Source organism: Myotis lucifugus, unplaced genomic scaffold (genome assembly GCF_000147115.1).
Source record: "Myotis lucifugus unplaced genomic scaffold, Myoluc2.0 scaffold_48, whole genome shotgun sequence".
Lineage (NCBI taxonomy): Eukaryota > Metazoa > Chordata > Mammalia > Chiroptera > Vespertilionidae > Myotis > Myotis lucifugus.
In genome coordinates this window covers 903,132-917,378 of record NW_005871096.1, presented here as the reverse complement: position 1 = coordinate 917,378, position 14,247 = coordinate 903,132, and positions in this window count along the sequence as shown.

The window sequence follows — 14,247 nt, the reverse complement described above, 5'->3', positions numbered from 1 at the left end:
AGTTGTTTTAAGGATTAACTGGATTAATACAAGGGGATCACTTAAAACAGTACATGTATAATAGAAATTACTCAAAAAAGGTTCGTTGCCATTGTTATTAACTCATTGAGAGTAGGTTTCAAATCTAATTTATTCACTCTAATCCTTAGTACAATATCTGGAACAGAATAGTAACTTCTAGAATGCATAGTCTAATAGGGAAGATGGAGGGGATCAGGAGACACTGGTGTTCACGTCCACCCTCAACATTATCCTGATTATGTTGACCTGAACAAGAAGATATTTTGAATCGTGTTCCAGTTCTCCCAGTGCACTTCTCTTCTTTTTTTAAATATGTTTTTATCAATTTTTAGAGAGAGAGAGAAGAAGGGAGAGTGATAGAGATAGAAACATCAATGGGAGAGAAACATCATCGATTATCTGCCTCCTGCACACCCCCTACTGGGGATCAATCCTGCAACCAAGGCATGTGCCCCCACAGGGAATTGAACCAGTGACCTCTTGGTTCATGGATCGATGTTCAAACACTGAGCAACAGTGGCTGAGCAGCACTTTTTTTCTTATGGCCACAAGCTATGTACTTCAGTCCAAACAACAACTGCAGGTTTCTAAACCGATCACTCACTGTCATATTTTATTGTCTTGTCATGCTACTTCCTCACTTAGGAGGCCCTTACCTCTTCTTCATCTGTTTAGAGTCTCTTCATTCTTCCTGATTAAGTTTAAGGGTCACTTTACTTTTTCCTTTGTTCACTGCATGGTAGCCTGTGGTATAGGTCTGTCTATTAATAATAAGTGATATTTATTGTGTTCACTATGTGTCACCAGGCATTATTCTTAATGGTTTCAAATTATAGGTGCATATAGTTCTCTTTTCACTTAAAACTACCACTTCATATTTATATCATAGAACATATGATTTTTTGAAACTATCTGTATTTCTTCTCAAACTGTTATGTGTTTTTAAATTTTATACCTTTAAGATGTATAGTGCTTATTAAACTTGTTATTATATTATGTATATGTTCAATGTTATTATAGTATATTTATATTTAATATTATGTGTATATTTGATTAATGCCTTGCTCTCTCTCTAGAACATATACCACCATGAAGGCAGGGATTTTATTTATGTTCATCACCACTTCTGTTCAAAGCAGAGCCCTCCATTAATATCTGTAGAATGAATAAGTATTCAATGTGTAATTGCATATATAAACACATGAATGTATTTAATTACTGTATATATTTCTGTAGCCATTAAGGGATCTCTTTTACTAGCATTGGTCTCAAGGGCTCATATCTAAATAGACAAAAGTCAAATCTTGTTGCTTGATTTATTCCTTCCCAACAGAACATGGGAATCAATTATTTTTCCAATTTACAGGTTGCCATGATCAAAACTTTAAAAACCAGGCACCTTAGTTTATGCAATCAAATTATTATTTAATGTAAACAGAAGAAAGGGCCAGCACAGAGAGATTTCAAGACTGAAGGCACACCCCTTTCTTTGTTCATCTGTTCAGTCTCAGTCTTGTACTTGGCCCCTAGAGTGCAGCCAAGAAAGGGAGTCTGGAAGCTGGTCCTTGGTGGCAGGTGGCAATGGATCTATCTATCGCTTATAACCTTAAGTCTATCCCTTTTGTTGTTGTTTGTTTCTGTGTTATACTTTCTGAATCTGAACGTTTGCCACTTGTTCTCTCCACTCTTTCTTCTATCTTCCATATTTTCCTTTTTACACCAGCATGTAAGTGTGCTCACGCATAACATTAAAATATACATAGATATTGTATTAACCTTCTTTCTTCCATGCCTATCACTTTCTCTCATTAACAGTCATCTTTCTCTACTTGTTCACCACCCAAACTCTCATCAGTCTTTGTGGTCTGACTTGTGTCCCCATGACCAATGCCTCCATGTTGCTAAATCCAGTAGAAGTTTCTCATACTCACCTGTATGGTCTCTCCTCTGCATTCAATCCAGTTGACCATCCCTTCTTTCTCAAAACACTCCCGGAGGTTATGATGCAAGGCTTTCCTGGCTTTTCTGCTAAGTCTTTAGCAAACACTTTTTAGGCTTGTTTTTAGGCTGGTTCTACCCAATTTCAACATTTGAGGATCCCTCAAAGATCAGTTCTTTCCTTTTCCATCACACTCTCACATTGTGCAGACTCATCTATTTCTCAAGTTACATATATTGTTTTAAAACTGAAATATAGCCCCTCAAATAATAATGCAAGTCCAGGAATTTATCTTGGGTTTTAGACATATATATCAAACTAATACCAGACATCTAGTCAAACCAAAGACCTCAGTTTTGCTTAATATCTGTGTTATCTAATTTAACATGAACTCTTGATATTTCCAAATATTATTTCTAATGTATCCAGGGTAAATAGATTGCATTGATCATGGACTCATAAATAATATAGCCTGGGTTCGAACTCAAGATCCTCTACTAATAAGAGTAAGAAGCTTATTTTGCAATGCCTTAATTCCCATATGATTGCTGTGAATTAAATTAGTCAATTTATATAAAGCTCTTAGAACAGTGCCTCACACATAGTAAGTGCTCAGACAACTTTAATTAATACAATTAAATAATGCTATTGTTAGAATCATTATCCAACTTTCTATCTCTATTGGCACATAATCTAAACAGCCATCATTTCTTACTTAGATTACTATAACATCTTCCATTTCCAATGTGGCCTACCTCTAATTATTCTTTATATAAATATCACAATGGTCTTTGTAAGAGTGTAAACCTGATGATGTTCTGCTTAAACCATTCAATGATTTCCTATTGTACATAGGACAAAAATTGAATATTATTATCATGGCCTTTGAGACACTCCAGCTTCTGATCCCTATCCCTCCCTCCCTGCTCCACCTTGGCAGCTCTTCCCCCCCCCTTAATATGTTTCAACCACAATGACCTTCCTTCAGTATTTTCATTGCCATGACTTGTTGATAGGGTCTTGGAAGATGATTTCTCTCTAGCTCAGTGGTTCTCAACCTTCCTAATGCCTCGACCCTTTAATACAGTTCCTCATGTTGTGGTGACACCCAATTTCATTGTTACAAATTGAACATAAAGCATAGTGATTAATCACAAAAACAATATGTAATTATATATGTGTTTTCTGATGGTCTTAGGTGACCCCTGTGAAAGGGTCATTCGACCCCCAAAGGGGTCGCGACCCACAGGTTGAGAACCGCTGCTAGCTGGATGACTATCTCTTCACCATTGATCTGGCTATTTCCTTGTCCCCTGTTAGTCTCAGTTTCACTGGCACATCTTCAAAGAAAGCCCAATTTCCCCAAATCAATTTAAGTCCTCATTATGCCATCCAAAAGCACTCAGTATTTTTCCTTTCTTACACTTGCTATATTGTATAATTCACGAATTTATTTAATTCAAGAAATAGTTACTGAGCCCTGGAATTTCAAGCACGTTTCTACATACTACAAATACCATCATAAACTAAATTTGCATTCTATTGAGCTTTCTACAATATAAATCATACACTTTTATTTTAAAACACATTTAAAAAAACCATGTATTTAATTTTTTGTCTCTTATCTGAACTGTGACTTTTTGATACATAGAGAATTGGTCCTCTTTTTTTTTCTCCACACTTTACCAATGTCTGGTATACTGTCTTATTATAGCCATTTGTTAAATGAATAAATGAATTAAGGAATGAACTAAAATGTTCATGCACTTACTATCTCTATAACTTTGATTATTATTCTTCATTTTTGTAAGCTTACATTTATTCTCTATAAAAGTATAGGATATTAATATGAAGTTTGTTGAGTTGATATGATATTATTAGATAATATAAGAATACTGAACACATAATAACCCTCAATAATTGGCAAGAATTTAGAATTAGGTGGGTAAATGTTTGTAAGCTTATGAATTATGTAATTAAGTTATATTAGAAAAAGGAAGGAATGTAAAGTCAGGCAACATAAATTTAAATCCTGTCTACAATAATTATTTTTGTGATCTTTGGCAAACCACAATATCTGTCTGAACCTCAGATTTCTCAATTACAAAATGGAAATGACAATTATTTCTATCATGATGAGTATGAATAGCAAATCAAGTAACCTTAGTATAACTCTTGATAAACTATTAAGTGATATAGAATTATCAATTACTGCTTTTATTATTATCACATTTTGATGATCAAAATGACAATAATTCTAAAAGTCATGACAAAGAAATACAAAATATCAAGAGCTAACAATTATATAGTCCTCACAGTTTTCTAAATATTGGGTACCATAATTGATTTACTAGTAGTTACCTTAACTTATTAAAGCCTTTAGCAATCCTGTGACGCTGTTACCGTATAATCCATTACTTTACAGATGAGAAAACTAAAGAACAGAGATTTAGTAAATTCCGGGGTCACACAGCAAGTAAGTGGCAGAGGGGGATTTCAGTCTAGAGATCAGGTTTCGGAGCTCGTTTTCTGACCTGCCATGTGATGTCTTTTGGATGACAGGTGAGCCATGATTTCTGCTTTGAAGGAAATTGTTCATATTTCTGCCAAGGACATCTTTCCCCCTCAGGTTAACCAACATTGTTATTTCCGTGACTACATACCAGGGCATTATTGTCCTGAAGACCTTTCATATTTTATTTTAAAAGGCCATCCCATAAAAATGCCAAAGGTGGGAAAGGGTTTTTGAAGAATGACCCTTAAGCAGCCATGTTTCAAAGGAATATAGTCCTGTTTAGGATATGAGACACTTACAGGAAACAGGTCCAGCATTTGAAGATTTATCAAAGCCTGACATTTAATAACAACCTAAAGGTCTTGATGAAGCTTTATTATACCAATTATTCATTTGCCTCATATATAGCCTAATATATTTTATTTTAAAATGTCTTGCTAACAGGAGTGGTATTGAAATAGTAGCCCCCTCCAGTGTGTGTTGGAATGGCTCCTATCTAGTACCAAACTCCCTACTCATCCAGTTCATAGCCCACAATGTATCTATCTATGTGGGTTTGACAGCTGAAGAATAATGTAGTTTCCTATGGCAATTAGAGCCCAGAGAGAGAGCCTCCTCTGCTTGCATTTTTTCATCCTCACTTTCTCACTGTAGCTCTTGGTTCAACAAAGAATGCAACAACTATGTGTAAATACTGGGACAACATTTATAAATTTATAATCTTCAGGTCTCCTCTTAGCCCCATGAGGAAGTGCCATGTGCACTAAGAGTTGTGTTATTGACAGCCATCTGGGGCTTATTTTATAGAAATGAATGCTAAGTATGTTGGATCAGAGTATAAGGAATATAATGCTATCTTATCAAAAGGCATTGAAATGAGTACATGTTCTAAGCAAAGATACTGGATTCAATATGTTTAATCAAGGAGCTAAAGGTATTTGCTTTAATGGTTGACTAAACCTTGACCCAAAGGTAACAAATAACAAAGTTTTAAAAAAATGTGATATTGAAAGTAAGTATCCCAAAGTTTTAGAAAGAAATGCATCATAGCATGGATTTGTCCTGCTCACCAACTCCAATTTATGCCTCTAACTTTGTCCAAGTTCACTTTCTTAACCTTCATGTATTCATCAAGGAAGCTGCTATCAAAATAGGTTCCCCAAATTCAATGGACAGCAGAGGCAATACCTTCTTTTTAACCTCTAACCAGATTGCAGCTACTAAAGAAGTAAATTAAACAAGAAAGTTAATTCAATATTTGTTTTCTTCTCGTGTGGTTTATTTTGAATTTCATATTTCACTCTTCCTCTGATTTGTAAAGGAATTTTTCTTAATCTAATTAAACTGTTGCCATACATATGAATTAATGAGTGTGAAGTTATATAGTACATATTTTCTGTTAAAAAACACCTTTAAAATATTAATGGGAAATGATTTTGAAATTGCTGTAACATATTTATTCTTATTTGAAAAATGGTACAGATTGTGTTTTACTTCTATGTATATGACATAGAAGCCAGTAATACGTACTCTTGGCTTCTATGTGAGCATGCATATTCAGTTCCTCTCTATCAGTGCCCTTTATATTTGACCCCCTTTACCCTTGACTATTACCCCCTTTCCTCTGGCAACCTCTATACTGTTGTCTGGATCTATGAGTTTTTGTTTGTTTGTTTTTCTTGTTTTTTTCATTTGTTGCTGTCAAGGAAAAATAAGAAAAATCTTCCAGAACTTAAATAATCCGTCTGAAGGAGATATTTAGAGGCCATTTAATGTGTTTTCCTTAAGAAAAGAACAAAGAAAATGGAAGAGAAAAAAATGCCTGTTGCTTTTATTGTTGCTGTCCTTGTTTTGTTGGTTTTTTTGTTTGTTTGTTTGTTTGTTTTTTTAGGGGAGAATTTCCCTGGAAGTAATCCTCAGATTAAAGATTTTATTAGATTATTTTATTTTTAATGAAAAAAATTATTTCATTCTTTCCTTTAACTCTGACCTATTAACACACTGGGGAAAAATAGAAATCTTAAAATATAAGAAAATTTAAAAGCTTTAAATGGAAAGAAATTAGTAACTTTAAAGTAATAATAAAATTTGCATCACATTTCTCTATTTCAATCAGGATATTAGAAGTAACATATGTCTTTATATTTCTAAATTAAAATTTTCAACTATGAACTGTGTTCCCAGTAATACTTTAAATTTGGAAGATAAACAGTGATTGTCAGTCAAAAATTACTCTCCAGATATTGTTAGTTCATTGTTTTATTATTTTAAGTGTTTTGAAAGAATTACATGAGAACGTAAGGCAGTATTATTTTTTACAAAGTGACTTAAAGGAACAGATAGAAAATACAATAAACATTAGCTACAAAATAAAATGATTAAAACAATATTTAAAATCTAAATTATTTCTTTTGCATAGTGAAAGACATTAAGCTAACAATCATGGTCTATATTTTAAAATAGTTGATGATTATACTGTAAAATGTAGGCCTGATTAAAGTAATAATAAGTTACAATAATATGGTTAATCACTGGAATAAAAAATGGTTTAGTTTAATTATCCCTATTGAATAAAGGTGAAAAATCTTATGATAATATTGGTACATATTTTTAAAAAGAATTCAGGTAATCTAACATACATTCATTACTCCAAAGAAATAATAACACATTTACATTTAAATCTTTAGTTACTAAAAACATCTATCAGAAATCTATAAAAAAATTCAAACTTAATGGTGAAAAATGAGATATATTTTCCAATTATAGTCAAGGACTAGACAAGAATGATGCTATTTTTTACTGACTTTCTTTTTTTTAAATATAGTTTTATTGATTTCAAAGAGGAAAGGAGAGGGAGAGAGAGAGAGAAACATCAATGATGAGAGAGAATCATTGATCAGCTGCCTCTTGCATTCCCCACACTGGGGATCAAGACCACAACCAGGGCATGTGCCTTGACTGGGAATCGAACCATGACCTCCTGGTTCATAGGTCAAAGCTCAACCACTGAGCCATGCTGGCCAGGCTGTCATATCTATTTTAGAAGGATACAAAATATACTGTTCATCAGCTTAAAACTTAGTTACAGAAATAACATGGTGGACACAAATCAAAGGAATTCATAATACTGTGCCATGAATAATAAACACCAAGGGAGGTTAACTGGGTAAAAGTTATTTACGGATTGAATGAGGGCACAAATTGCTTTATGTGGAACTTAACTTGCATGTGGAAAGACAAGGACTTGCTGAGATGCACGTCAGCCCTGACCACTCTGGTTAAACAGGGATGTTTGCTTCAGACCATGGTACTTGTGCATAGAAATTCTGAAAAGTTGTGAGGCTAGTCTTGGGAGTGCTGACTCCTGGTATTGTTGTGCTTATTTCATTCTATTTGTAGAGAGTAGAGACAGGAGGTTTACTCCAGTGTTTTCATGTAGAATTATTAGGAAAAAGTGTGGCTGGCTGCAGTAAGTCAGTTAAAAGCTACTGCGGTGATTTCTGTGAAATGATAAATATTAAAGTGGTGACAGAGGAAATGGGACAGAAGTTTGTCAGACTTTGGGTATTTTCTGAAGTAAATGTCCACTTTCATTTTTTGGAAAACATATAATATGGAAATAAATTAAAACCCAATCAGGTTTAGTTGCTACTTTTTGACATTTCTATGTCTCCGACACTAGTTTGAACATTAAAATACATAAAATTGTTAATGAAACCTCTTTCATAAATCCATAAAATCAGAATGTCATGAGAAAAATGAGCATATTTGGAAGAGCAACAACTATATTTAATCATATTTCAAGACACTTCATTAAGCACTCAGTGAATATGTGTTAAGCAGCATATGTTTAAAATAGTAGACATAAGAAAATATGTGTTAAGCAGCATATGTTTAAAATAGTAGACATAAGAAAACAGCATATATCGCATATCAATACTGACATTTCAAGCTTTGAGAAATCAATACACAAAAAGTCATTTGGTATGATTATTTAAACTAGGGGAATTAGATCACTGATAATTAAGGCTTCATATTTAAACTAGGGAAATTAGATCACTGATAATTAAGGCTTTATGCTTTGATTAAAAACTATAACCCTTTGAAAACAAGAACTGAGGTTTTTCCATGCAAAAATCTGGGAATTCAATAATCCAAGTTTTGCATGGCTAATACATTTTGTCAAGTTCTACATTCTTGTTTAAAATAAACTAGTTGATTTAAAATAGTTTAAAATAAATTATGGGTTAATAGTTAAAGGAATAGGAGCTTGTCAATACAGAGCCTAATATAACCCTGTCCTAAACTAGATGTGCACTTATTATCAGGTGGAATTTTATCAACCACCTAGAAGACTGCATCTTAATTAGTGTAGTCATAATTCAAAATGATTAATCACTTATGTGTCTAGTTTTATTTTTTACATAAATCTATTAATAATCTTTTTAATGTGTAACTGTTGCTATGCTTTTAAACACATATAATCTCATTTGTATATAAAAAAACCCAAAAGTATAACAACACACTTTTCCCCCCAAATAACAATATGTCACTCATAAGAGGCTAAATTATATGACAGAAACAAACAACAACAGAATTGGGCAATGAGTACACTTCTCGTGTATGTTCCATGTGCCATGGAGGTCAGCAGAGGAGTTCTGCTCATTGTAGTCACTTGAAGGCTCAGACAGACAGACCCCACCTCGATACCTTCTCAAAGGTCACTGTCGCAGGAGGGGTGAAATATGATGAACCATGCACTGGATGTTAAAGATTCCATTGAGAAAATCCACATTCCAGTAGCCAAAGTAAGTCACATAGCCACTTCAAACTTGGAAGAAGACCTAAATATAGAGGAACAGCCTTAAGGAGCATCACAAAGATGTGTGAAATAATTTCACAACTTGATCTGAAAATGTTTCTACATGAGAGTGGCTAAAAATAATTTGCCATGATGAATTAATGCTATAAAATACTTCAAAGCTTTGTATTCCATAAAAGCTTAAATTTATACATTTTCTGTCCGGTGGTGTGTTAGTAAACAGTTTGTAATCACTCTGAGCAAGACACTTTATCTAATGGATTTGCCTCTCTTCTGAAAAATTTGTAAAATGTTCATTATTGGAAAAATAAAGATAAATCTGATTCCATTTTTTTGGCCCAGTATTTAGCCAAAAAGACCATCAGTCTCTTCTAAATGAGCACAAGTGGTAATGAAATAGTTGAATTTTTTTAAATAAAAAATAAGTCCTGTAAATAATAACAGAAATTTCAATATGCCTTGCCAAATAATCCCAAAATGGAAAATGAAGATGCCTATGTTTTGGAATATAATCTATGTGACTTGATGAATATGTCCTCCAAGCATACCTGAAATTTTAAGTCATCATTTTTATGGATGCATTTAACCACCGTTTACATACTGACCTCATTTTCTCAACAACCTAAAGCCTCTGAACACTCATTCCATTCCAGAAGTAATTTTATTCAAAGTCTGTGGGGAAAGGTTAGCACAATCAAAATGAATATATTACCTTAAATTTTATGTCTCCTCAGCTCTCTGATTCACTGCATCTCTCTCTTAAGCTCTTGGCCTTTACACATCCCTCGACACAGATTCAAATAATGTGAAAAATATATTACATTGTAATTTGTGTGAAATATAAGAAATGCCAGGTTTTTAATGGAAATGAATATAAGTTCTGAATAAGTGAAGTGGCTATAATTTCTGAGTAACAAAAATATTTTTCTGAGACATTGGAAAAGAAAACTAGACAAATTAATTATAATTATACATATGAGAGAGCAGGAGAGGGAGGGAGGAAGGGCAAGGGAGAAAAGAGAGAGAAGGAAGAGAGGGAGGGACAGAGAGAGTCAGTTTTGCTTTTTAAATCATCTCATGACCTTACAGTAATATACACTTCAAGATGTTAGTTTACTTCAAGATTTTATTTAATATGCATGTTAAATATAGGGCCCTTAATAAGAGGAAAGGAGATTTGCATCTATTAGCATCTACTATCTTTAGACATGATGATATAAGCCTGTGGACAGGTAGATAACAAGTAAATGATAGATATACAGGCAGATGCATGCCTATGTACATACATGTTTACATATAATATGAGTATATAGATACATACATATGTACATTAGGTGAGATGTTTTCTAGATCTGCTTTAATTTTCTCATTTATAAAATGAAGAATCTAATACCCACCTCATTAAATAAGATAATTATTAAAAGCATGTATGGTCTCTTCTCTGTCCTCTTTATTAAATGTTCTATCTTATGGCCATTCTTAATTCATTCATGCTACATTTTGCTTTATTTTTTAGTGCATGCCAGTTTCCAGGTTGTGCAGGCACTGGGGATTCCTTGTGTAATAAAACACACACAAAGTAACTGCTCTTGTGGAACATGTATTCCACTGACTCAGTAACATTTAAAAAGAAAAAAATCGCTAGTGAAACTGATTTCATGGTTGTTACCCTACACTTTTGATAACTAATTAGTTGAAGGTAATGTCCAAAGAAATGAGCCTTCCTGTGTTGTTTCAATGAAATAAGTATCCCATTTACCTTCTGCCTTTCAGAACTTTATAGATAAAACCTCATTTTAATGTTGAGTAATACCCAAGCATACATTGAAGTTATCATTTAAAAATGTAGACAAAGAAAGTTTCTGTATTTGTCCACAGTTTCCACTTATTATAGTTCAATACAACCACTTTCTTTTGGTTGTTATTAGTATCATGTAGTTATGGCCTGTGACTTACTGGGGTTCTTTTTTAAACCCTAAAAGCCAACATTATGCCTAGGAGTCATATAGCAAAACACAGCTCTTTATTGTGTCTGCTAAAATAAATTGTTTCCAACATGTCAGGGAAAAAAATCTATATTTTCTATGCACAATTTTGATGTAATGAACCAGAAGCCTATAATACCAGAATAGAAGTCAGGCCAGAAACTATAACAGAGTTCAGCCCTGTATTTGTTATTTTTAAACAATTTTAAATAAAATCCTAAGTAGATAATGTGAAGGTGTTACTATATTCTCTTTCTTAAAAAGGAAAATTTGGTCACTAAAAAATAAAAACAAACTGAAGGGTAAGTACAAATAAAACATTATGAAATGAAAATTATATAATTAGGCTAAGAGAATAGTGGAAAATCTGTACACAAACACTCCCACTTTTTATCAAAAAGTACTATTATATTGGGACTGTGAAATATTTTAAAACTGATTTAGGTGATGAATGTACAACATAGTATAATTTTTACACTAGAAATATGTGACTTTTATATATAAATATACCTTAGTAAAATTATAAAAAATAATATTATGATGAGTTATAACATAATTATTATGAGTTAACATTATATTATACTAGAGGCCCAGTGCAAGAATTCGTGCACAGGTGGGGTCCCTCAGCCTGGCTGGTAATTGGGGCCAATGGGGGCTGTCTTGCCCAGTCCCGACTGGGGACAGCCGGACCGAGGAGGGGCCACGGGAGGGCTCCAAGGAGTGTCCAGCCCTCTCGCCCGGTCCTGATGGGCCAGAACCCAGCAGCAAGCTAACCTACTGGTCGGAGCATCTGCCCTCTGGTGGTCAGTGTGCATCATAATGACTGGTCAGACACTTAGCATATTATGCCTTTATTATATACGATGAGTTAAACATCTAATTCAAGGAATTAGAAAATAGCAAAGAAAAACGAAAGCAAAAAATATAAAGCATAAATAAAGCAATTAGATTAATAAAGTCAATAGACACAAGTATTCTTAAGAGGCGTTTATTTTAAAAACATCAAATAGACTAGTATAAATGAGAAAAAACTTAAATTCACAAAATTACAAATTGCAGTCTCAGAAATGGAGAATATTTTATTAGAATTATCTGAGGAAAGTTTGCTCAACTTTATTTTTATAGATTTGAAAACCTGATATGAAAGCAAAATATTTTATTAAAATACAAATTCTAAATTTAACCCCAAAAATTAAATTTAAAAAATTGCACAGATCAGTTGTCATGAATGTACAGAGAGAAAAATAAACTTCCAAATCTTGCCACTAAAAGGCTGTTCTGAGGACCAGCTACATCAGCATGACCTGGAGGTTGTAGGAAATGCAGAATCTTGAGCCCCATCTACACTTTCTGAATCAGTCTATATTCACAAAATCTTAGTGACTCATATTTAACATGAAGTTCAATACACATTGTTCTACAGTTGAGAAAAATTCTCAGCTGAATTTTATCGAACATTCTAGGAACAGATTATGTTAGTGTCATTAAAGTATTTTAGGGCAAAAGGAGATGTGAAAAGTTCTTAGATTGTGAAATTCTATGGAAAGTTATAAAAAAGGGGAGCATAAATTTTATATGAAAATATCTAAAAAGTGGACAAAAAATAGCCTAATCTCTTCTATACATCCTGATGCAAAGTTTAATATCTTATTCTTTGAATGCAGCAACCCTTTAAAAATAACACACCATGAACAAACAATGTTTAAAAATATTTGCTATAACATCTATATAATAAAGAGGTAATATGCAAATTAACCCTCATGCCCTCAAGATGCTTGCCTACAACCAGGCCGGAAGGGGGCGGCAGTTAGGGGCGACCAATGATTGAACAAGCAGGCTGCGTGGGGTGACCAGGCCAGCGGGGGGGCCATGAGGGGCAACCAGGCTAGCGGGGAGGGGGCAGTTGGGGGCAACCAGGCTGGCAGAGGGGGGCAGTTGGAGGTGACCAGGCCAACAGGGGGGGCAGTAAGGAGTTATCAGGCCGGCAGGGGGGGGGCGGGCATTAGGGGTGACCAGGCAGGCAGGCAGGTGATCAATTAGCAGCCAGCTTTCCCCATTTTAATATATTATCTGGCAGTGGTTTTTCTTAAGTGATCTTACAGCTGTAGGTTCTTCTTTTATTTCTTTTTGCATTATTTTGCATTCATTCTTTGACATTTCTGGATTTTTGTTGCTGTTACTTAGAAATCTTGCTAGTTGTGTTACAATATGGAGCAAACCATTTTTTTCACACTGATTTTAAATGCCACCTTTATCATATAATAAATATGAGCAGTACATTTTCTTGATAAAATCTCAATTTTTTATGGGTCTATTGTTTTTTGTACCACAATAAAATCCTATATATTACTGTTGCCTTATACATGTATCTGCTCTCTTTGAGGAATGGTTTCCCTAACTATCTATCTATACTAATAAAAGGGTAATATGCAAATTGCTCATGATGCCCTCACAGTCACGACCAGATATGCTAATTAGTCATGACCAGCCTGCACCCTCTCCAATCCAGGACCCCTTGGGGGATGTCTGACTGCTAGTTTAGACTGTTGGGGGCAACCAGACAGGCAGGGGAGGGCAGTTGGGGGTGATCGGGCTGGCAGGGGAACAGTTAGGCATCGATCAGGCTGGCAGGGGAGTGTTTAGGGGGTGATCAGGCTGGCAGGCAGAAATGGTTAGGGGCAATCAGACAGGCAGGAAGGCAGGTGAGCAGTTGGGAGCCAGCAGTCCTGGATTGTGAGACATAAATCCAAAAAAATAAAAAATAAAAAGATTGATAAAATTTGAGTTTGCCTAAATTTAAAAATATCTACAAAAATTATCATAAGCAGACACAAATGCAAACATTATATGTAAAATTTATAGTGGGCAGAATTCAAAGATTGCCCCCAAGATTCACACCCCCTGATATGCACATGTTAGTATCATCCCTTCTCAAGTGTGGATGTAACGCATGACTTGCTTCTAA